Source organism: Lycium barbarum, chromosome 12, assembly GCF_019175385.1.
Source record: "Lycium barbarum isolate Lr01 chromosome 12, ASM1917538v2, whole genome shotgun sequence".
NCBI lineage: Eukaryota > Viridiplantae > Streptophyta > Magnoliopsida > Solanales > Solanaceae > Lycium > Lycium barbarum.
The window spans coordinates 24,924,116-24,950,663 of record NC_083348.1 but is presented as its reverse complement, the minus strand read 5'-3'; the positions used below and the strand labels follow the sequence as shown (position 1 = coordinate 24,950,663).

Genomic DNA, 26,548 nt, shown 5'->3' with positions numbered 1-26,548 from the left:
TACTTTTTCATTATAAAGTATGTCGCTAATACACAATTAAAAGAAAGTTTTCCTTAAAGATAATGAAATCATCTTATAACAGGAAACTAGTATCTATTATTGTATTGGTAATTTAATTATGTACATTCACAGATAGCACAGTGGCCTAAATAGAGCTCAGTCATGCTTAAAGGGTAGCCCGGTGTACTAAGGTCCACTATGCCTACTCTTCTATATTTCTCTATATTTATTAATGCAATAACACTATTAGAAACAGAGATTTTTTCTACCGACATTCAATGAGAAATTTATGCTATAAAACATGATTTTTCCACCGAACTAGCTCACTTGGAAAACGTATGATTGGAAACAAGTTCTCATGGAAACGCTAGAAAACTTCATAATTTTTCCCTGTGAAAACACTATTGTTTAGATTTTTCCTACCGACATTCAGTGGAAAATAGCCACGGAACATTTTTCAGTAGGAATGACGGAAATGATTGAACGTTTTTCAGTAAGAAATGAGTAGGAAAATAGAGATTTTTTACTAGTGGAACATAGGAATTTTGAAACTGCTAATTCCCTTTGGATTACATTGAGGTTATTATGCTATACTATCATCTCCAGAAACTTTTGAAATAAAATCAAGCTGTATTTTGGCTGATCGATTTCACGAATACCATCTAGCCCAAAACAGATAGTTGATGAAGTTGAGGAAGCTCAGCACTGCTAGTAACCAATAGAAAAGATCAAGCCTGTCTTTATTGAGATTGTTGTCGCTGAGCCAGCCACCATGAGAGGACCCTGAAGTGATCTTATTCACATGGGAAACAAGCAATGAACTTAAGTAAAAACCAAATGAGTATGAGCAATAAGTAATGGCTGTTAAAAATGATTGCATTCCTTTTAAGGACTGTTTATAGAAGAACTCAATTAGGCCAACTGCAGTGAACATTTCCGATACCCCGAAAATTACGAACTGTGGGGTGATCCAAAATATTGATAATGTCTTGTTCGAGTTCACTGCAGCATTTCTCCTTTTATATTCCATGACCGCTGCTGATACCATGGAGAAAGTTGCGAAGAATAGGCCGAGGCCTATACGTTGCAATGGCGTGACACCGGAGTCATGACCGGTGATTTTTCTAGCAAAAGGGACAAAGAATGTGTCGAGCATTATGTAAGGAATTGCTTGAAGGGAAGCTGGAGCGATATGGAAGCTCTTGATCAGCTTAGTGTTCATAGAACGTCCTTGTTGAACTGAAAAAGTTTGAAGTTGGGCCAAGATGGTGTTGAAAACTATAGTACAAGCAAAGATAGGAATAACTGAAGTAAGGATCTTGACTTGTTCCACTTGGGTTACTGTGCAAAGTTTCCATGGACTCTCATTTGTGTTGTTTCCATCTTGCACTTCGATGCAAGCTTTGTCCAAGAACCTGAAAAGGTTGCTCTACAATAGTGAGGTTGGATTACCAAAATACGTGCTAAAGGAAGAAATTCTTATTTGCTATAATCTTTAATACCAAAATATCATTATGGCTTAAAGAGAAGTATGTATAAATTAAACAAAGCTTGTGGTTAGTATATCACTGCTAGTAATGTCTATTGTCTACATACACTATGTCACAAACACTATTATTCCCTAGGTGTCAATTTATGTGATACTATTTTCTTATTAGTCCGTTAAAAAATGACATATTCTTAAATTTGAAAATAATTTAACTTGAAATTCACATCTTACGTACCCCTAATGAGAAGTTTTTCTAGCCACAAATATATTGTGGCATGTTTAAGCCCAATTTTTAATACCCTTAAATCACACAAATGATGTAGCATATATAATTAAGACCATAAATTTTAAAAGTATTCATTTCTTTTTTAAATTTAATGTTGAATCAAATAAGGTCACGTAAATTCAAATGGAGGAAATAATATATTCTTATAAAACATTATGTATATGTACCTGAATTGATTGGTGTGATGAAGTATGCCAATATCATAGACATGTTGGAAATGCTATTAGGACCCTTGATTGAGTGGCTCCCATGAATCATTCGTGCATCAGATGGACACACTTCATTTCTCTTCAAAAATGCAGCCACAAAAACCTGCATCAAATAAAAAGAATAAACAGTGGTTCACAGTAAAAAGAATTTATTCTAGCTCTATTTTTCTTTTCCTGGTGACTTTTTTTTTGGGGTTGGGTGGAGGGACTAGCTAGTAATATGATACATGGAAGGTGCCCAAATCCTCCGACAATATATAAATATGGACACCTTAATGACGAAAAGCTACAACACTTGCACTTTATTTAAATTATTTGATTTAACAAATGGAGAGATTTTATTTTAATCTTTTACTATTTTAATGGTGTCAGCAAAAGAAAACAATATTGCATCCATAATCAATAGAATCATAACAGACTATAGTACAGTTCTAAATATTGAAAACAAAAATTAGCATAAACAAAGTATTGAAATGGAAGCCAACCCTATTCACTACAGGAAAGTACAGAAATGGCAATAACTTTTTTGGCAATAAAAATGTTACACCTCTCTCTTTCGCCGTAAGAAAGTCCATGGCTTTCTAGTGGTGAAGTATACCCTTAGTATGGAGATTCGTACCCGAGTTCGAGATCGTAAGTATCTTACCCCATGTACCGAAGTATAAGTACATGTTCCTTGCAATACGACAAGATTAGAAGTTAAACGAATCGAATCGAATCCAATCGAAGCGAGTGCGATCGACTCAGGAAAACCTGCAGAAACGAGTTGCCTTCAACGGGCCGTTGACACGTAGACGAGCCGTCGTTGGGCACCGTCGACGAGTTGCCGCCTCTGAAGTTTCAGGAGGCAGGTCGACGGAGCACGTCGACGAGCCGTCGACCCTGCTCGTTGAACCGCACCGATGGAACCTTCTTGATCCATCTATATATATCTAGTCCCACAACTTTATTTCTTATTTTCTCAGTCCCAAACCAGAGAAAGCCTTAATATATTTGCCCTCAACATTTTCCATCAAATTGGGGGAATTTTAGCAAGATCTGAGCCCCGTAAAACCCGAGTTAGTGAAGAAGAAGGTTGATCCCACGGTTTCTTTGAGTTGATGAGCTTGGGAATTGGAGTTGAATTTTGATTCTTGGTATTCTAGTTCCTTCAAGGTATGTATATGATTTCTATCTTTGTGATTGAGTCAATTATCAAGAGTTTTAGTGGTTTTAAGTAAATGAAATATAGTTATGAAAGTTTAAGTTGAATAAGGGTGAAGTTGGGCTTGATGGCTATTTTGAGGGACAATTTGGAGTAGAATTGATTATACTGTGATATGTCGGAATTGATATTGTTGTAGTTGATGTTTGAGTTGAATTGGATAGTAAGTGATGTAAATGGTCTAATGATGGCTTATGTTATATTGATTGTAGACTTACGAGTGCAAGACGTAGGCGTTGGACGATTAGATACGCTCCAACGTATGTTAAGGCCGTCCCTTTCATTCTTTTGGCATGATCCTTATCTTATGAATGAACAGAGTAAGCAAGCAAGTTCCAAAGACTCTACTCCTAGATGGTATAGGATCCATCGCATCCTTGACCTCCTATGTATTATATCTATGGCTTCCAGAGATCTTATGTTGCTCAGAGTAGTTCAGAGTATCCTTTTCAGAGTCTTTCATGCATATATATATATATATATGTACAACTATTTTCTCACACCGTGCCGCGCTATACTCAGTTGGGCAGGCGCTTAGATACGCACACCACTACAGTGTGCAGCTTATGATATCGTCCCAGACGTGGGATGCCCGGACGCGGGATTGATGATGATAACACTGTGCCTATATGGCCGGGCAGTATACTATTCAATTGATGATAACACCGTACCTAGATGGTCGGACAATCTACTATATATATATATATGATTTTAAAGAGAGCATGCGTATCATGCGCCGCGGAGGCACTTTCAGTTATACAGAGTTATACAGATGTTTTCAGATATTTCAGTTATTCAGATGCACTTAGACAGGCAGTTGGTTTATGAGCTTCAGATTCCTTTCATGATTCTTGTGTATATGTTACTCTTATGCCTTACATACTCAGTACATTATCCGTACTGACTCCCTTATTTATCGGGGGGTTGTGTTCATTCCCGTAGGTTTAGGTAGATAGATAGGCGGTCTAGCTTAGTAGGACTTCCATTCAGCAGTGGTCAGTGCGCTCCACTTGATCCGGAGCTGCGGTCTATTTTGGTATGCCATTTTGAGATGTATATGCATATATGGGTATGGCGGGGTCCTGTCCCGTCCTTTCTATAGTTTTCTATTCCAGTAGAGGTCTGTCGACAGTTGTATGTAGATGACATGTGATGTAGCCTTGTCGGCCCCCATTCTTTTGTGTACAACATATGTAACGACCTTGTCGGCTTGCATTGTTCTTTCTAGCTTATATATATATATATATATATATATATATATATATATATATATATATATATATATATATATATATATATACATATATTACAGAGTTCATGATGTCCTCCTTTCTTGAGTCAGTATAGTTCAGTTTGAGTTACTTATAGGCCTTTTTTATTCAGTATTATCCAGGTACGAGTATAGGGGTGTTTGGTCAATAGAGATCAGGCACTCGTCACGGCTCACCGGCGTGGGTCGTGATAGAAGTGGTATCAGAGTAGTTCCGTCCTAGGGTTGTCTACAGACCGTGTCTAGTAGAGTCCTGTTTATGGGTGTGTCGTGCACCATACTTATAAACAGGAGGCTGCGGGACATTTAGGAAATCGTCATTTTTTCTCTCTTAGATCATGCGATATAGCCATGTGTGAAGAGTTCGTTTTCTAATAATTTGTTATGATTTCAGCGATGCCTCGGAAGAAAGCTACGGCTGCCAGAAGGGAAAGGGAGTAGCTGGTAAGGCCACTAGTCGTACCCAACGGGCTACCAGGGCTCGGGGTGAGACTAAGAGTGAGAGTCCATCTCAGACTTCGCATACCTCGCCTCCAGCACTTGCCCCACTGCACCCAGTTCCTCAGCCAGATGTGCTGGGCTAGGATATGCGAGATGTTATATAGTTATTGACCAGATTGGTAGCCGCTCAGGCGCATCGTTTGGGAGTTGGTGTTGATCAGGCAGACCGAGCTAGTAGTTCGAGGGTTAAGACTTTCCTTGGTTTAGAACCTCCAGAGTTTTCTGTGTTGAAGCAAAATATGGATCCTCAGGACTTTATTGATAGTATGTAGAGGACTTTGAGGGTTAAGCACACCGATGAGGTCGAGTCAGCGGAGCTGGCTTGTTATAGGTTCCGTGATGTTGCAGTGCAGTGGTATCAGACATAGGGAACATAATGCCCCTCCAGCCGTTTGGTGAGATTTTTCAGATGCTTTTATTCGCCATTGTTTACCACCAGAAGTCCGACGGGTCCGAGCAGATAGGTTCTTGCGTATTGAGCAGGGCAGTATAAGTGTTCAGGAGTATTGTGCACACTTTGATTCTTTGGCTAGATATGCCCCAGCCATGGTGGCTGAGATGGAGGACAGAGTTCATCATTTTGTGGCTGGTCTAGGGCCATATTTGATAGATGAGTGTATGACAGCTGTGTTACAGCTGGGCATGGATATCTCCCGTATACAGGCATATGCACAAAATTTGAAGGATCGTAAGCGTCAGCGGAGGACAGAGCGCGAGCGTGACCGGGGCCATGGTAAGAGGGCCAGATCTTTAGATATTGCTGGTGAGTTTAGAGGAGGACAGAGACAACAGTATTTCCGATATCCATTTCATTGGGCAGGGAGTGCACCTCCGCGATTTTCAGGCCCTAGGTTTGATTAGTCTTCTTATTCAGGAGTGGGCCAGAGTTCTAGAGCATCAGGTTCTCTGCATAGATTGGAGTCAGGCCAGGTTAGACCACCCTTGCCACAATGTACCCAGTGTGGTAGATTACATTTCAAACAGTGTCGATTTGGATCCGATGTTTGTTATGCTTGTGGCCGGCCAGGTCATGTGATAAGGGAGTGTCCGTCGAGGGGTGGTGTAGGAATTGTTCAGCCTATCGGGTCCGTAGCTGGTTCTTCTTCATTAGTACACCCCTCAGGGCAAGGTTCTCAGATACTAGCAGGACGTGGTAGAGGAAGGAGTGGAGCACCTAGCTCGAGCGGTCCTCAGCACCGCGTATATGCACTAGCCGATAGACAAGATCGTGAGTCATCTCCTGATGTTGTCACAGGTATATTATCAGTCTCCTCCTATGATGTATACGCACTGATTGATCCAGGTTCCACCTTATCATATTACTCCATTTGTTGCTGGCAAGTTTGGGATAGAGCCCGAATCGATCAAACCGTTTGAGGTGTCTACGCCAGTTGGTGATCCAGTTATAGCTAGGCGAGTATATCGAGGCTGCGTTGTGATAGTTTGTAACCGCCATACCCTGACAGATTTGATTGAGGTAGATATGATTGATTTTGATGGCAGTATGGGTATGGACTGGTTGACTTCCTGTTACGCTAATGTCGATCGCAGAACAAAGGTAGTTCGATTAGAGTTTCCCGATGAGCCAATCCTAGAGCGGAAGGGTAATGCTGCTTCGCCGAGGGGTAGGTGTATTTCCTACCTTAAGGCAAGGAAGATGATCAGAAAGGGGTATATTTATCACCTAGTTCAGGTCCAGAATGTGCAAGCAGAATCACCGACCCTTCAGTCTGTCCCTGTGGTCAATGAGTTTTCAGAGGTATTTCCAGATGAGCTTCCAGGTATTCCACCAGAACGGGAGATCGATTTTACTATTGACCTATTGTCAAATACTTAGCCGATGTTTATTCCTCCTTATAAAATGGCACCTGCGGAATTGAAGAAATTGAAGGAGCAATTGAAGGACTTACATGAGAAGAGCCTTATTAGGCCCAGTACATCACCGTGGGGAGCATCAGTATTATTTGTAAGAAAGAAGGATGACTCTCTGCGGATGTGTATTGATTACAGGCAACTGAATAAAGTGACTGTAAAGAATAAGTATCCGCTTGCGAGGATAGATGATTTATTTGACCAGCTGTAGGGTGCTAGATATTTCTCGAAGATAGATTTGAGATCGGGGTATCCTCAGGTTAGGGTGAAGGAGGAAGACATTCTGAAGACGGCATTCAGGACCAGATATGGGCACTATGAGTTCTGTGTTATGTCATTCGGGCTAACTACTGCCCTAGCTGTATTCACGGACTTGATGAATCGTGTATTCAGACCCTTCCTAGATTTGTTCGTGATCATGTTTATAGATGATATTCTGGTTTACTCACCGACATAAGCTGATCATGCAGATTATCTACGTGCAGTGCTTAGAGTTCTTCGAGATAAGGAATTATATGCAAAGTTTTCCAAGTGTGAGTTCTGGTTGAACTTTTTGGCTTTTCCTGGTCACATTATTTTGGATGAAGGCATTAGAGTGGATACTCAAAAGATCAAAGCTGTGAAGAATTGGACAAGGCCCACGACACAAACGGAGATACGTAGTTTCTTGGGTTTAGTAGGATATTATAGAAGATTCGTGGAAGGATTTTCTTATCTTTCAGCCCCATTGACTAAGCTGACCGAGATATTAGCTAAGTTTCAGTGGACGAATGCATGTGAGCGGAGTTTTCAGATATTGAAGGACAAGTTGACTTCAGCACCCATCTTGACTCTTCCAGAGAGGACAGATGGCTATGTGATATATTGTGATGCTTTAGGTACTGGACTAGGTTGTGTATTAATGCATCACGGTAAGGTTGTTGCCTATGTTTCTAGACAGCTGAAGAAGCACGAGAAGAATTATCCAACCCATGATCTTGAGTTAGCCGCAGTAATTCATGCCTTGAAGATGTGGAGACATTACTTATATGGTGTTTATGTTGATATTTATACCGATCACAAGAGCCTCCAGTATATCTTTAAGCAGAAGTACTTGAATTTACGTCAAAGACGATGGCTAAAGTTGTTGAAAGATTATGACGTTGATATTCTGTACCATCCTGGAAAGGTTAATGTAGTAGCCGATGCCATTAGTCGTAAATCCATGGGTAGCCTGTCATATGTGCAGCCGGAGAAAAGGGAGATAGTTCGCGAAGTTCGCCAATTAGCCATCCTTGGAGTTCAGTTGTTAGATTCAGGTGATGCAGGAATTACGATCCAAGATACCGCGATGTCTTCTTTGGTACCGAGACACAACACCTCAGAAAGAAAAGACACCCTTTGTGATTACAGGGGATGGAGTACTCAGGTATCGAGGTAGATTATGCATCCTTATGTTGCAGGACTTCGTCAGCAGGTTATGGGGGAAGCACATTATTCTCGCTATTCCATTCATCCGGGCATAACAAAGATGTATCATGATCTCAAGAAACTTTATTGGTGGGATGGTATGAAAAGAGATATAGCAGAATTTGTCGCTCAATGTCCAAATTGTCAGCAAGTCAAGATAGAGCACCAAAAGCTCGGAGGTTTATTACAGGCTATGGAGATTCTGACATGGAAATGGGAAGTAACCAATATGGATTTCATCACAGGTTTGCCCCGTACTCAGCGGAAGTATGATTCAATATGGGTCATAGTTGATAGGCTTACAAAGTTAGCCCATTTCCTGCCTGTCAGAACTACTTATTCAGCTGAAGATTATGCGAAGCTCTATCTTAGAGAGATTGTACGACTTCATGGTGTTCCGTTAGCCATTATTTCAGATAGAGGAGCGAAATTTACAACTAACTTCTGGAAATTTTTTCAGAATGGATTGGGGACTTAGGTGAGTCTTAGTACTGCATTTCATCCGCAGATAGATGGACAAGCGGAGCGCACTATACAGACACTTGAGGACATGCTGAGAGCTTGTGTGATTGACTTCTGAGGTAGTTGGGATGATCATTTATCTCTTATTGAGTTTGCATATTAGAACAGTTATCATACCAGTATCCAGATGGCTCCTTATAAGGCTTTATATGGGCGAAGATGTAGATCACATATAGGATGGTTCGATGTGGGATAAAATCAGTTAGTAGGCCCATACTTGAGGCAACAAGCGGTTGATAAAGCGAAAATGATTGGAGAAAGGTTGTTAGCAGCACAGAGTCAACAGAAATCCTATGTAGATAATCGGCGGTGCAAGTTAAAATTTGAGGTAGGCGACTGGGTTTTCCTGAAAATTTCTCCTATGAAAGGAGTTATGAGATTTTGCAAGAAGGGTAAGTTAATCCCTCGATACATTGGGCCTTATAAAATTATTCGTACGGTGGGTAAGGTGGCATATGAGCTAGAACTGCCTTCTGAGTTGGAGTCTGTGCATCCAGTATTCCATGTGTCCATGCTCCGTAAGTGTATAGGAGATCTCTCGAGAATTGTACCGGTAGATGATATCCAGGTGACCAAGCAGTTATCATACGAGGAGACCCCAGTGGCTATATTGGATAGACAGGTTAGTCGATTGCTAACTAAGAATGTTGCTTCTATTAAAGTACTCTGGAGAAATAACAATGTTGAAGAGATGAGAAGCTGAAGAGGAAATGAGGGCTAAATACCCTTATTGGTTTTCATCGTCTAAGGAGGCTCAATCTGAGGCATTATCTCCCCCAGGTATTGGTTTCATTTACACTTATTGTGATTGGTCGTGTGAGGCCATGGTGTTGTATATTTTAGCATGTGGCCCAGTGTGGCAATATTTTAGTTAATGTGTACAGGTTAGATGGGTATATTTACAAGGGAAACTCTGCCAAAATTTTCATAGCCCAAGACTTGTATGAACATTCGAGGACGAATGTTTCTAATAGGGGGAGAATGTTGCACCTCTTGTTTTCGCCGTAAGAAAGTCCACGGCTTTCTAGTGGTGGAGTATACATTTAGTATAGAGATCCGTACCCGAGTTCGAGATATTAAGTATCTTACCCCATGTACCGAAGTATAAGCACATGTTCCTTGCAATATGACAGGATTAGAAGTTAAACAAATTAAATCGAAGTGAGTGGGATCGACTCAGGAAAACCTGCAGAAACCAGTCACCGTCATTGGGCGCCGTCGATGAGTTGCCGCCTCTAAAGTTTCAGGTGGCAGGTCGACGGAGCACGTCGATGAGCCGTCGACCCTGCTCGTCGACCCGCACCGCTGGAACCTTCTTGATCCATCTATACATATCTAGTCCTACGAATTTATTTCTTATTTTCTCAGTCCCAAACCAGAGAAAGCCCTAATATATTTGCCCTCAACATTTTCCATCACATTGGGGGAATTTTAGCAAGATCTGAGCCTCGTAAAACTCGAGTTAGTGAAGAAGAAGGTTGATCCCATAGTTTCTTTGAGTTGATGAGCTTGGGAATTGGAGTTGGATTTTGATTCTTGGTATTCTAGTTCCTTCAAGGTATGTATAAGATTTCTATCTTTGTGCTTGAGTTAATTATCAAGAGTTTTAGTGGTTTTAAGTAAAAGAAATATAGTTATGAAAGTTGTAAGTTGAATAAGGGTGAAGTTGGGCTTGAGGGCTATTTTGAGGGACAATTTGGAGTAGAATTGATTATACTGTGATATGTATGAATTGATATTATTGTTGTTGGTGTTTGAGTTGAATTGGATAGTAAGTGATGTAAATGGTCTAATGATGGCTTATGTTATATTGATTGTAGACTTACGAGTGCAAGAAGTAGGCGTTGGACGATTAGATATGCTCCAAGGTATGTTAAGGCCGTCCCTTTCATTCTTTTGGCATGATCCTTATCTTATGAACGAACAGAGTAAGCAAGCAAGTTCCAAAGACTTTACTCCTAGATGGTATAGGATTCATCACATCGTTGACCTCCTATGTATTATATCTATGGCTTACAGAGATCTTATGTTGCTCAGAGTAGTTCAGAGTATCCTTTTCAGAGTCTTTCATGCATATATATATATATATGTGTGTGTGTGTGTGTGTGTGTGTGTGAGTGTGTGTGTACAACTGTTTTCTCACACCGTGCCACGCTATACTCGGTCGGGCAGGTGCTTAGATGCGCACACCACTGCAGTGAGCAGCTTATGATATCGTCCCGAACGCGGGATTGATGATGATAACACCTTGCCTATATGGCCAGGCAGTATACCATTCAGTTGATGATAACACCATTCGTAGATGGTCGGGCAGTCTACTATATATATATATATATATATATATATATATATATATATATATATATATATATATATATATATATATAGAGAGAGAGAGAGAGAGAGAGAGAGAGAGAGAGAGGTATATGATTTTAAAGAGAGCATGCATATCATATGCCGCAGAGGCACTTTCAGTTATACATATGTTTTCAGATATTTCAGTTATTCAGAAGCACTTAGACATGCAGTTGGTTTATGAGCTTCAGATTCCTTTCATGATTCTTGTGTATATGTTACTCTTATGCCTTACATACTCAGTACATTATCCGTACTGAATCCCTTATTTCTCGGGGGGCTGCGTTCATGCTCGCAGGTTTAGGTAGATAGACAGGCGGTCCAGCTCAGTAGGACTTCCATCCAGCAGTGGTCAGTGCGCTCCACTTGATCTAGAGCTGCGGTCTATTTTGGTATGCCATTTTGAGATGTATATGCATATATGGGTATGGCGGGGTCTTGTCCCGTCCTTTCTATAGTTTTCTATTCCAGTAGAGGTCCATAGACACTTGTATGTAGATGACATGTGATGTAGCCTTGTCGGCTCCCATTCTTTTGTGTACAGCATATGTAGCGGCCTAGTCGGCTTGCATTGTTCTTTCTAGCTTATATATATATATATATATATATATATATATATATATACATATTGTACAGAGTTCATGATGTCCTCCTTTCTTGAGTCAGTATAGTTCAATTTGAGTTACTTATGGGCCCTAGTTAGTCAGTATTATCCAGGTACGAGTATAGAGGTGTTTAGTCAATAGAAATCAGGCACTCGTCACGGCTCACTGGCGTGGGTCGTGACAAAAAATAACATAGTTGGCAAAATTAAATACTTGAAAACAACTTAGTTATATTATTGGCATATGTGATGAATCTTTTAAAAATGAACTTTTTTTGTTGTCAAACAATTTAATTTTGATGTCATAGTATTGAGTATTGTTGCAAAAAGTACTTTTGACAATATAAAAAAAGTTTTTGCACGTCGTTGCAATAACAGCCGTTAGGAAAAGTTAATGCAACAACAAAAAAAATGTAATTGCCAAAAATTCTTTTTTCAATAATAGTGTATCTATGGCCAAAAAAAAAAACAAAAAAACAATGTTGACAAATGTCTTCTTTCTTACCGTGATTCTGGCTACTAGCTACTTCATAATAAGACATTCCTATTAATAATGTCATCTAAAGGCCAAACAAGGAGACAAAGTCAAAGATGAACTACAATCAAGGAATCCAAAATAAACATGAATAAACAAAACAAATGAATAAACAAATAACATAACCTTTTTATATTTTCTCTGGTTAGTTGACGTAAATCAGAAAAAAAAATCTGCTATTAATCTCTTACCTGCACTAATCTTCTATGTGACCGGATATTGTAAAGATTCTTCAACACTATTAACGAACTAGAAGTTAAACTTTGAAATAGGAGACATGGAGAAAGCTAATAAACAGCGCTTAGTAATAAATACCTGTGCCAATAGGAGTGAAAATACTTGCTTGAGGGGGTTTGTTTCTGTATAGAAGTGTGCCACAAACTAAGCTAATTAATCCCATAGCCATGGCAGCAGCTGAGACTCCAAAACCAACATCCATCCCCGAATGTATTTGTACCCAACCCAGAACAGTAAGAGCAATGAGTTCACCCATGGAGAAGGCAAAATATGCTGCATTGAAATATCTGGAAAGTTGTTTAGACTGTTTTGGGTTGTCTTGGTTAAACTGGTCAGCACCATGAGCTATCATGTTTGGCTTCACACAACCACTCCCTAATGCAACCAAGTACAGTGCCATAAAAGATATCAAAGCTTTGAAGCCCTTTGCCTCCTCACAATTGTTTACCCCGAATTTAGGTAATTAATTAAATTTATTGGTAAGGTATAGGATATGTGGTTGAGCTTTAATCTATTTGATTGAAAAAAGATGTATATGGATATGCTAAGAGGAAGTGAATAATAAATGATGGTTTGCACTAAATATATGTATTTAATAATATATGAATATTGTTAACCGAATAAAGCTAAAGAACAGAACACTGAATCCGGAACCAAATCAGAGAATGAGAGAGGGAGATTTATATATTTTGCTATTACAATGTTCTAGAACTCAAGAAGTCAACCCTTGAAAGTAAAATAATGTCTCCTATTTATAGCTTTGCCTTGTGGGCCTCTTACAACATAAAACCCTTTTGAATAAAGAAAAACCCTAAAAAGGATAAGGTTGGGTTGTACGGTCTGACACCCGTACGATTGGCAGTACAAAGTGACAGAACGGTATTGACGCGTGGCAATTGTGTAACGGACTACCCGGACCAACGACCACGATCAACCGGGCCAACGGCCACGATCAACTCGGCTATGGAGAAACCGGACCAAACGATGTCCTTCGCTTTCTTCAGATCAAGTACTTCTCCGGTCCCAAAAGAATGTCTTCATGCTCGTGCTTGTTTCTTTCTTCCCTCGGTATCCGGTCTCACCGGTCTAGCATGTATCCGATTTTTACCGTATACAGATAGTCCCCACACTTTCCAGACCGTAGCTTTATCGGAGTAACGGGAAGTGGATGAATCAAGAAATCGGTGGCTCTATTTGTTCGTTGTTATCTTTTCATTTTGGCGGGAACAGTTGCGTCACGTCCCTCTGTCATCGGCCACGTGTCTCATCCTGGATGGTCAGCACTGACAACTGCCGTAATGCACGTCGTTTCAAGTCACTTCTTATTAATTATGGGACACGTGGCATTGCCCGGTTGGCTGGGAGCTATAACCGCCTCGATCCCATATCTATATAACATCTTCCACCACCTTAATTTTCCATTTTACGCTTCATTTCCCTTCTCCATTTTCATTTCTTCACTTCATCTCTCCATTTCATTTCTCTTCATTTCATCTCTTCCAATCATCTTTCATCTCATATTTCTTGTTGATTCAACCATTTTATCCCCTTTGATTCATTGCTTATACTGCGTGAAAGGAGAACAGCTCCATCAACTTCTTCGTTAGTTGCCTTTTGTTTAGAAAGTGCTGTTGCTTTTTCTTCTTTTCGATACTGAAACCACTGCTTTGGACAATCAACTGCTCCCTTACACTTTTTTTTAGCTTCTTTTTCGAATTCTCCCAATCTCTTTTTCCATACTTTCAAATGTCTGCTAACACTGAAACCACCTCCCATGATGTTCCCTCGATTTCTTCTCAAGAAACCGAGCCAACTTCTCAACTCAGGGGGAAAATCGCCTTTGAGCCCACTACTTTGGACATTGTACCGTCCAAACCCAACTATAACAAGGATTTCGAGGTTGAGAAACCTTCTCTGGTTTCCGATAGAGGGTTCAATGTAAGACGATACCCCTCGTCCATTACAGGGGACAAACTCGATTTAGTTCGGGCTGATTGCGGATAGGATAACTATCCGGTTCAAGTTTTTGCCCCCGGAAGAGATGAATCAGTCACCGTCCATCGGGAGGGCTTCTTGTACGTTTATACTTATCCTTTCACCCTCAAGTTCGACCCTCCGATCGATCCGGTCATTTTAGATATATGCCGGACTTATAATGTAACCCTGCCCCAGATTGGTCCGATTGTCTGGAGGACCGTGGCCTACCTCCGGCTGTTGGCCAATAATACAAAAAAAGAGTTCACGCTGGCCCACTTCATACAGTTATACTCCCCGAGGTTGTTCCGGGGTGGTGTAATAAAACTCGCTAAGCGAAGCCGGAATCCAATTTTTTAAAAAATGGACGAAGATAGGGACCGGGGTTGGTTGGAGCGTTACGTCCGAGTGAGGACCACGAACATTATTCCGGCCAACCACATGCCCTTTTCGGAGAGGTGGAATGATGATCGTAAGTCTCTGTTCTTTTAATAATTGCTTTTGAATTCTTTGTTAAACACTAGTTCTTCCACATTCTCACTACTTGTCTTCTTCTTTATACCAGCCGTGGGTTGGATACCTCCGGCTGTCCGGAATATCAACGAATGGGTTAATGCTCTCCTCAGCCAATATACCCACAAAGCTCGGTCATGGGGACTCCTGTCGCGTGGCCGATGGGTCGCTCAAAACCACGGTAATACTTTGCTTCTATCGGTATTTATGGCATTTTATACCTCTTTTGTGTAACGTCTTCGGCTTTCAGGTTTGCCCAAGGGCTCGGTGGACCCGAGACCGGAATCAGTAGATGAACTCGCTACGTTGGCACACGAGTTCAACTCAGCGGGTACATCCCGTATCCTTGCTGCCGCCAACAAAAGAAAAAAGCCCTCGGACAAAGGGCAGAAACCGAAGAGGAGGGCGAGGAGCGTCGTTCGGACTTTAAGAGATGAAACAGAGCCCGAACTCCTCGTTCGGAGGATCGTTGTGGCCCCTTCCATTGCTTCTATTCTAGAGGAGGGTATCACCATTTCATCGCTTCCTTCAGTCGGGGAAGGACCTTCAGCTCCGGCATTACACACAGGTGGGGAAGAAATTCATTACCCGACTCCTCTAAGGTCGATTAAATTCATTGATATTTCAAGTGATGCTTCATCCGAAGAAACCCCCCTACAAAGGACAAGAAGATCCGGGAAGGCACCTACTGCCGAAGCCGGTCAAAGGACTGAGCCGGTCCCTGAGACCGAAGTTCCAACGGATGTTGGTCCATTGCCCGACTATGAGATTGCTGCTACTTCGGAGATCCCCTCCTTTGCCGAAGCTGCTGAGGCCGCTCCGAGTTCTCCAACTCCGGCTTCAAGGTCGGATGAGTTTGATGACATGTTCTCGGATACTCCTCCTGCTACCGGGGAAGCTGCCGGTTTTGGACATCTCCCTATTCCTTGGGCTACGAGGGCGGCTAGCCTGTCCACCGAGACCGGTACTAGGGATAGCTTGGTGCGCATCTTTCCGGCCCCGAGTGTGGAACCTAGGAGGACAAGATCAGCTGTGATCACTGTCCCCGAGGACTGCAGCTTTTTGTCTCGTCCGGTGGGCGTGGCAAGCTACCTGAGGCCCCTTGTCTCGGACTCGGACAAACGGAAGATGAACGGAGTCCCCTGGCAGTGTCTCATTAACGAGGGCATGCACGCGAGCAATTGAGTAAGTTTATCAGCCATCCTTTGCATAATTCATTGAAAATTTTAGTTTCTCATTTATCCGAGTTTTAACTTGCTTCTTTTACAGAGTGTGGTGCTTGTTAACGAAGCCTTCGTCCGTGCTTAGCAAGAGGTTGACGATCTCAAGGGCCAGCTGGATGCACAAGGTCGAGAAACGGAGAAATTTCAGCACCTTTTGCGGGTGAAGGAGGATGAGTTGAACCGAACAGTTACTCTTTTCAACCTCCAACCCGAGCTCGATGCGCCAAAAGTCGAAAACCTTCGATTAAAGGATGAGCTGGCCGAGATGATCGAAAAGAACCGGCTTCTAGAAGCGGACAAATTCGGCCTTAGCCGGGACAACATTCATTTTTCCTCAAGGCTTGGTGAGCTCGAAACCACCATCTCTCAACTCCGGGGGGAGCTGGACTTGGTCAAGTCTGATGCCACGAGCATGGCTGAAAGGCATCTACTGCTCGAATCTGAGAGTGCCATGTACAAAGAGCGGATAAGGGTGTTTGAGCAGAAAGCAGAGGAAAGGGCCCGGATATGTGATGAGCTGAAAACGGAACTCAAGGAGACGACCGATGCTAATGACCTTCTCAAGGCCGAGCTCGAGTCGGCCACTCAAGTCCAAAGGGTCTTCGAGGAAGAGTGGGATGAACTGGTGGCCAAACTAGCCCAGGCTGAGGCCGATTTGGCAGAAGCCCTTAAGAGTGTGGAGGCTACCGAGGCTCATGCTACGATTGCTATGGAGTATGAACGGTGGAAGTCTCGGAGAATCACCCTTGAGCAAGCCGAGCATGGCTTTGCGGATCTTCCGGCCCTGATACTCGAAGCTAAATGGGTCGAGGAAGAAGCTAAGAGAGCCCTCGAGACTGACTCCGACGACTCCGAGTGGACAGTGTCCGACCACTCCGGATCCAGCCATACCGAATAGACCAGGGCCTGTACTTAGCCTTTTGTTTTTTTGCCTTTGTAAGGGTTTCCGATGTAAAAAACTTTGTATAAATGGAACATGCATTTTTCCTGATTTTCTTTATTCTTTTGTTTGAATGTTTGTTATGACTTTTGCCCGAATTGTCGGTCCGATTTAAGGACAAGCAGACTCGGAGTCGTTATCCCGCACTGTGCCTGATCGAGTTTTTTGCCCGTGGGACTTATCTAATTCTTTGTGAATTCAGACGTCTCCGAATCACGATAGGCATTTTTAGGGCCGGTGTTTTTCGGACACCTGAATCCCAGCCTTAGCAAAATTTGATATAGCAGTCCCCATTCGAGGGAGTTTAAAGATTTTGGCTCGGTTAACTGTGACCTTGTTGCCTTTGTCGAATTTCGACCGTAGTGCCCGGAATAGGGTATATGAATGAGGCAATGCCGAAATACGGCGATAATCATCGGGGTAGGGTATTTTAGCAAGAAGTCATCCGAAATACCATAATATTTGTATTGCAAGTATTTGTACATACATGATATGAGAATTTTGTTTCCTTCTGCTTTTGCCGCAGCAAGTACTAAATGGACACGATTCATTCTGATCGTTTGGTCCTTAAATCGAAACCTAATGCAGAAGGTCCAGTCTTGGTTTTGCCGTAGCAATACTGAGTGGACACGATTCATTCTGATTATTTGGTCCTTACATCGAAACCTACTATAGAAGGTCCGATTTTGATTGTTGAGCTCCTCCGTTTTCCACTAACCGAGGTAAACCTCGATGTAGGTATAATAGTCCCCTAGTGCTTATCCGAGCTGCAAGATCGGGCAAGCGCTATTAAGCCCCCACTCGTAGGCCGTTGTCACGACGCAGCCCCGTGGGCCATGACTAGTGCCCGAGCTGGACACTCGTATACGTACCTGTTAGATATAGTCAAACTGGACCTAAGAACAATATGGAAACATGCAAAAGAACTCCAAAGGTTCGTAACGTCGTCATATACATATCCCGATAACCTGTCTCCTGAGGAGTCACAACTAATCAAAACATAATATGATACGCAAGCCGACAAGGCTGCCACTACATGTCAATATGATATGCAAGCCGACAAGGCTGCCACTACATACGAACATATCCATAGCACATCGTATAGACACAGCTGAACAAAACTTATACACAACCCACACATATGTCTACAGACCTCTAAGAGTTTTGATAGTAAAATATGATGGGACAGGGCCCCACCGTACCCCTGGATAAACATATATATACATCAAAAGATCTGTACCAAAAGTCTAGGCTCCGGAACAATGGAGCTCTCCAAGACAGCTGAGTAGAAATCCTAAGCTGGAGGATCACCAAATTGAGTATCGGTACCTGCGGGCATGAAACGCAGCCCCCCGGAGAAAGGGGGTCAGTACGAGATATGTACTGAGTATATAAAGCATGAAATACAATAAAGAGGATCATGACAGAAATAGGGATTCACAGGAGACAAGTATGACATTCAAAATACCAATACACTTGCCTTATGAAATGTAGATCATGCATATCAATATCATATATCGTACCCGGCCCATTATAGGACTCGGTGAATAAAGTCATCACATGCCATCCTTGACGCCATAATCACATCATCATATCATCATATCATCACATCATCATATCATCATATATATATACCGTACCCGGCCTTCTAGTGAGGGACTCGGTGAACAATGCCGTGAAACTGTGCATGAAAACATACCCGGCCTGGGACTCGGTGGAAGATATATTGAGACATGCACGAGAAGAGTAGTGAGTAATCATATGAAAACTAAGTACCCTTCGAATGTCACTATGGATTATATCAAAATAGAACTTTCGGAATCATAGACACGTATCAAGCCACAATGAAATAGCTTCTGGAAATCAAGAACATTAACCATCCTAGTGGCTCAAAGAATAGGAACTTCATTGGAGTTATACATTTGTCGTCTGTTTATTTCATATGGATCATGCCAAAAAGAAAGAAGGGCTAGCTTAACATACCTGTTATAGATTAACCGTAGCCAAGTTGCTTCGTCGCCTCTTTATCCTATTTAATATTGAAGTAACACTATTGTCAGTAACCTACAATTTCCTAGCTTATAAATCTACTACCAATCACTTATAGGAATCATTTCTTAGTTCACACTTCTCGATTAGTATTTTGATTAGTTAAGAACTTAATGGGAATCGGGCAGCATTTCCTCTATATAACTCGCCTAACCCGAACTCCCAATTAATCTCCGATTATCACCACAACACCAACAACAACGATAACAACCCAATAACCTCTCCTAATTCTTTTTCAATTCAGATCATTAACATCTAAGATTTTACACCAAACATACCGACATGCGTTTCTTATACCATATCTTATATGTTTGCTTTCTTCCAAATTTACGAGTCATCTTAACAACAACATGTCAACAACATCAACCACCATCCGTGTGCAATAAAACTACTTTAATGTCATCAATAACAAGCTCGAAACAGTCCACCAACATAAACACACGGAAAGAGCATAATATTGCCGTGAACAGTAGCACCTATACTTATTTATAATTATATTTCTAGCCCTCCAACATAAACAAATTATCTTAAATTACACTACATGGACCTTTATCTTTACATCAAGAAGAACTCAAGGTGAAGTTTTCTAAAGTGAAGATGAATTTATTTAAAAGAGTTGCTGAATTCTTACCTTAATTATTAGAGGAAAGGGAGTAGGATGGACAGAAAAGGAGTCTCCCCAATTGTTATATCCCGTATTTTGTAATATTCGGATATTTCAAGATAGTCGCGATAAGTTAAGGGTAAGGCTATATTTTGATCTTGTTTACCACATAAGTTGCTTATGAATATTATTGGTATGGAATTATTAAGAAAGGCTAGGGGTAAAAAGGAAAATTCACAAGGTGGTTCATGGTAATATTGAGGAAAGGTTAGGGATAAAAAGAAAAATAAACGGAAGAAAATTGGTCATGAACACCACACTTGGCCGTGTGGCTTGTGTGGACCCCACTCATGGCTTGGCCAATTGTTTCAAGCCATGAGTAGGGCATGTGTATACTTGGTATTTGTAGGAGCTTTATATATATATATATATATATATATATAAGTGGTCACAAGCAAGACTCATTCATCTTTCAAATTTAGAAGCTTGGAGAAGAAAAACAAAAGGAGAGTATTTGGCCATGGTAGCCAAAAATTGAAGCTCTCAAATCTTGATCAAAAAATTATTTTCTTCTAATATTCCAACCAATTGGAAGGTCCTTATTAACGTGGAGTAACTGTTGGAGCAAACAAACCACTCATCTCTTGTAACTTACAACCCTAGCCAAGCTAAAAAGCTACGTGAGAAGGTAAGGTTTAAGTTTCTTTTACATGTGTTAGGGGTGATTTGTATGTGTTGTAGTGTATAGAAGTGAATGAAATTCATGAAATTAGGTGTGTTGTGTTGTAGCCGTGTAGGTGTTGGTGGTGTGTAGAAAGGATGAATTAATTTTACTTAGTATTTTAGTTGTTGTTGTTGTGGATTCTATGATGCAAATGAAGGTTTAATGGTTCAAGTTGGGATTGAAATTGTTTATGTGTTGTTGAAGGAGTTAATGTGATTTTGACATAGTTTCTTGTAATTATGAGAATGAAGTTGCTAATGTATAGATTGTTAGTGTAGTTCGTGAATTTGAAAGAAAAGAATGTGTTGTTGTTGTTCTTGATTAAGTTGGAAGATTTTGGATTGTATTGTTGTGGTTAATTTGAACATAAGTGAAATGCCATCGAATTGTGTAGAAATGGTTACCGATGTTAGAATGCGTCCTGAATTAACTGTTTAAGTTGGAAATATGGTTGTTGGTATTGTTGTTGATGATTTGGCCGAGTTATATTCTCGGGGTTGGTTGTATTTACAGGGGAAATGCTGCCGAAATTTCTGTAAACGAAGTGCTAGTTTAGAATTGGACTCTTAAGTGTCTATAGCTAATGTTTGGTATCTACGTCTACTATATTGTTGTAGATCTTGCAAAAGCCGGGACTTAAGTTCGGATTAGCTTAGGAAGCGGGCAAGGTATGTAAGGCTCACCCTTTCTTTCTTTTGGCATGTCCTAGAGCTAAGTAACGTATGATACGCATCTCGGGGTAACTCCATTCTTTAATTCCGAGCTTGTTTACGATTCTTATTCACTTCTTGACACGAGCATACTTGGTATAGTCGAGCCTATTGTATGATTGAATAATGAGCAAAGCATAAAGAGTCCCTATTCCAAAAAGGGTTCTATAAAGATTAATGTCCCTAACTTTCATAGGCGGTCTCGGATTGCTTTGAAACGTTCGTAGATGTTTACGTGATGAATAATGTCCATAACTTTCTTATGCTAACTTGTATTGACTTGAAACGTGTTTATGGTTTATTAATGATTTCGAGAAAAATTAGTTTTGTACTAAAGGAAACATAAAGTTGATTTTCAAAACCACTCTGAAGGGGGTGCGAGATTTTACTATTTCATTTCAGTTACGATGTATGTTTACACTCCATAGCATCATTTCCTTGTATTGATATTTGTGGATTAAGTTATGTTGACATCATCATTATTAAGTCGGAAGCGGCTGCTCGAAGAGGCCATTATTATTAAGCCGGAAGCGGCTGCCCGAAGGGGCCATCATTATTAAGCCGGAAGCGGCTGCCGAAGGGGCCATTATTATTAAGCAGGAAGCTGCTGCCCGAAGGGGCCATCATTATTAAGCCGGAAGCGGCTGTCCGAAGGGACTATGGTTTTGTTAGCCGGAAGCGGCTGTCCGAAGGGACTATAGTTTTGTTAGCCGGAAGCGGCTGTCCGAAGGGACTATTGCATTATTAGCCGGAAGCGGCTGTCCGAAGGGACTATTGCATTATTAGCCGGAAGCGGCCGTCCGAAGGGACTATTGTGTTACTATATTTATATGGGGTATCCTAGAATTTGTGTATGCTGTATTTATATTGTGTATGGTAGAATTTGTGTAAGGTACTATATGGCACGGTTTAAAATGCTATTCCAGGTTACTCTCGGGTTGCTTCTAAACTTGTTTACTGTTATGCTTTTCCTTGTTTATGATTCAGTAATGCCTTACATATTCCGTACTGACCCCCTTTCTTCGGGCTCTGCGTTTCATGCTCGCAGGTTCAGGGACACGGTTCGGCAATCCAGCTACCTAGGAGGAGTCAGCACTGAGAGTCAGACAACTCCACCTGCTTCGGAGACTGTTCCTGTTTTGGTAAAATTTAGTGTATATATTGCGGGCACGACGGGGCCCTGTCCCATCACTTATGCACGGTCATACTCTTTTAGTAGTCTGCGAACAGCGTGGGTGTCATGGTTACTGTTTGGCCTTATCGGCCATTATTTTGTTGTACAGAAGTGTTGGTAGCCTCGTTGGCTTGCCTTGTCATATGTTATGTATATATAATCATGCTTTGGGATGATTTTAGTTGCAGGTCGACTTCGGTATTTTATTTACAGCTTTCAGACTTAGTTAAACAAACCCTGTTGAATGCCATGTTTGAGTACAGGTAACATAAGTCGGGTTATCGGGCAGGTTAAGCTCGGTCACTCGTCATGGCCCTAGGTTGGGTCGTGACACCAACATTTCCATAAACAACACCTTCAAAACCAAGATGAAAATTGCAAAGAAATTGCATCAAAGGGCTGGCCGTATGGTTTTTCTTGGTAGCCATAGTTGTCTTGCTTCAACTAAACCTGTGAAGATGAATGTGTTGTATTAGTCATCATATTGTTAATATATAGGCTGCCTAACATGTTTACACATACCCCCTCCACTTGGCATGTCATTATTCATGCTATTTTCTAATTATTAAATCTGGTGGGGCCCATTCATGGTGTAATTAACTTAATTAATCATTAATCCCCACTTAATAATCTAATCATGGTTAATTAATTCCTAATCTCCACTAATATTTCTACACTAATTGGAATTTACAAGCAAGTCGTGCCATATTAAAAATTGGGATTAAAAGTCCTTGTCTCATATCCCAAAAATAATCTCGTCCTTAAACTTATGTCGATTAGCTAACGAATAATCCAACGTACAAAAATGCGAGATATAACATCCTTCCCCCCTTTGGAACATTCGTCCTCGAATGTTAAACTAGTCCTGCACTCCTAATATTTCCTTGAATGTTCTTTTATTGAATTATGCCCTTCACATGCCTCTTTCGTTGGTCGATTCCCTTCAATTTATCATGACGCATTCCAGATCTCTAAGTAACCATTCCCGTAATCTTTCCTCTTTCTGTTGCTTCTCGAGGTAATAATTCCACGTTGTTGTCTTTATGGTTGACAGTTGTATTGCAAGCTCTCCTGCTGAAATGTTACTCTCTCTCTCTCTTGTCTGCATACTGTTCAGTTGTATTCATGGTGCTCTTAGTCATAACTCAACTCTTTCTTCTCCTATAGTTACTCCTTTAAGATGTATCATTCACCGCGCTTTACCTTTCAATCTTTAAATAAGGTCTTATAACGCGCAAACTTCCCTCATTGATTTATTAGACTTTACAATTCTTGGAGTATTTCATACCTCTGGTAACTCGTAGACCCTTCACAGACTCTACGAATAAAACGACATTTCCCAAGGTGTAACATTATTTTACTTCAATAACCTTGTATTCTGGAATCCTCAGCATCATATGTTACTTCTCGACTTTCTTTTTAAAAGTTTTTAACTGTCACTTTTCCTTTAGCTCTTAATCTCGATCTTTAGGGTTGGCTATCGAGTAGCGTTGGAGTTACCTCATATAATAACTTTACATAAAGCCGCTCTGTAATCTTGCTATATAATTCTGAAAGAATTTTTGGTCTGACATATAAATTCACTGTCTTCTAGTAACCAGCTCGTTCTGATCATCTCGCTTAAACCATTTCATAATTTCCCTTAACCCAACTTGTAACACTTTAGGCATATTATCTCGTGTCGTTTCCTTATTTTTAATTCAAACTCTTCTATTGATTCTTTACTCGGATTTTGCTCTTAGTTCTTCTATCACACATTATGTTGCAATCTTTACAAGAATATACGAAGGTGCTCAAATTAGCCCGAATAATACCTTAGCGTCGTTTCGCTAGTCGTTATGCTTTACCTTGCATTCTCTTCTTGTACCTTTCAATCGGTATCGGGGCTCAACAATGGCCATGTCTTATTTGTTATGTCCCGTGTTTCCGCATAATTGGAAATCGAGAAATAATTAAGACTTGTATGTTATAAGGAAATATTTTGATTCTAGTTAATATGACTATGTTGGTTATGAAACTATTGGTGTTAAGACATTGGGGAAGGCCGAGGGTAAATTTGGAATTTCAGAAATTAGTTTCGGGAATTACAAAACGGGATTCTTAACGAATTGGGCCAAGAAAATTGGAACAAAAATTGAGGCCCAAAGATATGGGGTGGCCGGCCACAAGGCTTGGCCCAAGCCCATTTTTAAAAAGTCATGTGATATCCATGTGACTCTTAAATGTGGATATATATCAATGATCCCTTAGAGTTATCAAGAAAAATCATTCAACACACCCTTGAGCTTATAATACTCCCTCTCGGCCGAACCTCACTTTCCATCAACCAAAAATTCTCTAGCCTTTGTTATTGATCCAAAAACCGTGCCCTTTCCATATTTGTAGTGTACTCAAGACGCTCTTCAACGGGATACAATTAGTTTGGCGAAAGGTGCACGTTTGCGACAAGTCGGAATTTCAAGAAAAGGTAAGAATTTTGCCCTTTTAATGTTATGGAATTGGTATGAATATGTTAAGGATTGAGAATAGACGAGAATTACGTAGTATTGATGTGTGAATGAAACCGTGGGTATATGTGTGTGTGGTGTATTGGCCGTGACTTATGTGGTTTGAAAGGGGAGGTGAATTGAATCCTATTTAGTCCGTTAGTTGCGTCGTTATGGCATTTATGACGTAAATAAATGTTTAACGAATTGAATTGGCATTGGAAATGGTTGTGGATTTATTATGGGAAAGTATATAATTTCGGTATATTTGTGTATATCCTTGTATAATTATGATATTAAGACTTTAAATGTGACTTATGGTTATTGTTAATGAACTTGGAATGAAACAATGCGCGTTAGTATGTTCGTCGTAATTGTTGACGATTCGGATGAAATATGAAAAGTGACGAACTTCTTGAATTTGCGTATATTGTTTGGAGCATAATTGGGATGTGTTTGAATAATCTTGAATGAGTGAATGAATACAATAAAGTGGACATTAGTTTGATATTGTGAAGTTTGAATGAAAGTTGTCAACTTATATGATAAGAAAGAATGTTGGAGTTAGAATGATTTAGTTGTGGTTTATGTTATTTGTGATGTTTGGATTGTTGTTGTTGATGTTTATTGAGCCGAGCTAAGTCTCGGGGGTGTTAGATATATAGGGGAAATGCTGCCGAAATTTCGGTAGGCAAAAATGAAATTAAGGGAATTCTTAAGCCTTAGAATCTCTAATTGGTAACTTTGACCATTTGCAGATTCTGGACGAAACGGGATTTGAGTTTGGGGTGAGCATAAGACGTCTATAAGGTATGTAAAGCTTCCCACTTCTTCTTTTGGCATGTCTTAGTATGTTAGGTTGATATCGGAACCCCGGGAGCATTTCCGCTCCTCGAAATCCGATCTATAGAATGGCTACTATTCATTCAATTCGATTGAAACCTAATGACTCTATTTTGGCTAGAAAGCAATCAAACGTCCGAAACCTATGTAAATGAGATCGAGTTACTTTGAAATCTTTATGTATGATCTTATAGACCCGAAATGTTCATAAATTATGTTCGCCACCTCGACTTGACCCGAGGTGGGCCCGCTAACCCCGAGATGCCTTATTCGTTCTATTAGGCTCTCTCTTTGGATAAGCTTTGATAAAGAATTTTTGATTTTGAAATTGTCCTCTATGAAATAATGCTTGATCACTATGATATACTAAATTATGTTTTGAGAGATACGTACCACTTTGGAAACATTTTTGTGAAATAAACTTCCGTACTAACTAATTATTCGACTACTTTGTTTAATGAAATGACTTATGAATCTTTCAAGTTTTGAAAGGCTATTTTGATATACAATTGCATTGTTGGCTCACGACTCCGCTCGTGCCTTATTATGACGTCGTTCACCGGTTCCCGGGCCGGTTATGATTCGTTCGCATTATGATAAATTCGGCCGTATGCTGTGTTACGGTTCCCGAGACTTTGCCATAGGGCCAGGTTCCGTTCGGTGTTATGCTGTGATATGGCTAGTGATATGATATGTTGATATGTGTGTACTCGGGGATGTACGGAGATTTGAACATTCTGGTGTTATGTTGTGTGTGGCACCAGCGTCGGAGTGG

The 26,548-nt window shown here is 40.7% G+C and overlaps 1 pseudogene; it reads right to left on the bottom strand.

Moving 5' to 3' along the window:
• Positions 1–477: 477 nt before the first annotated feature.
• LOC132624174 (protein NRT1/ PTR FAMILY 4.3-like) overlaps positions 478–26,548 on the bottom strand; it is a 59,314-nt pseudogene continuing 33,243 nt past the window's right edge.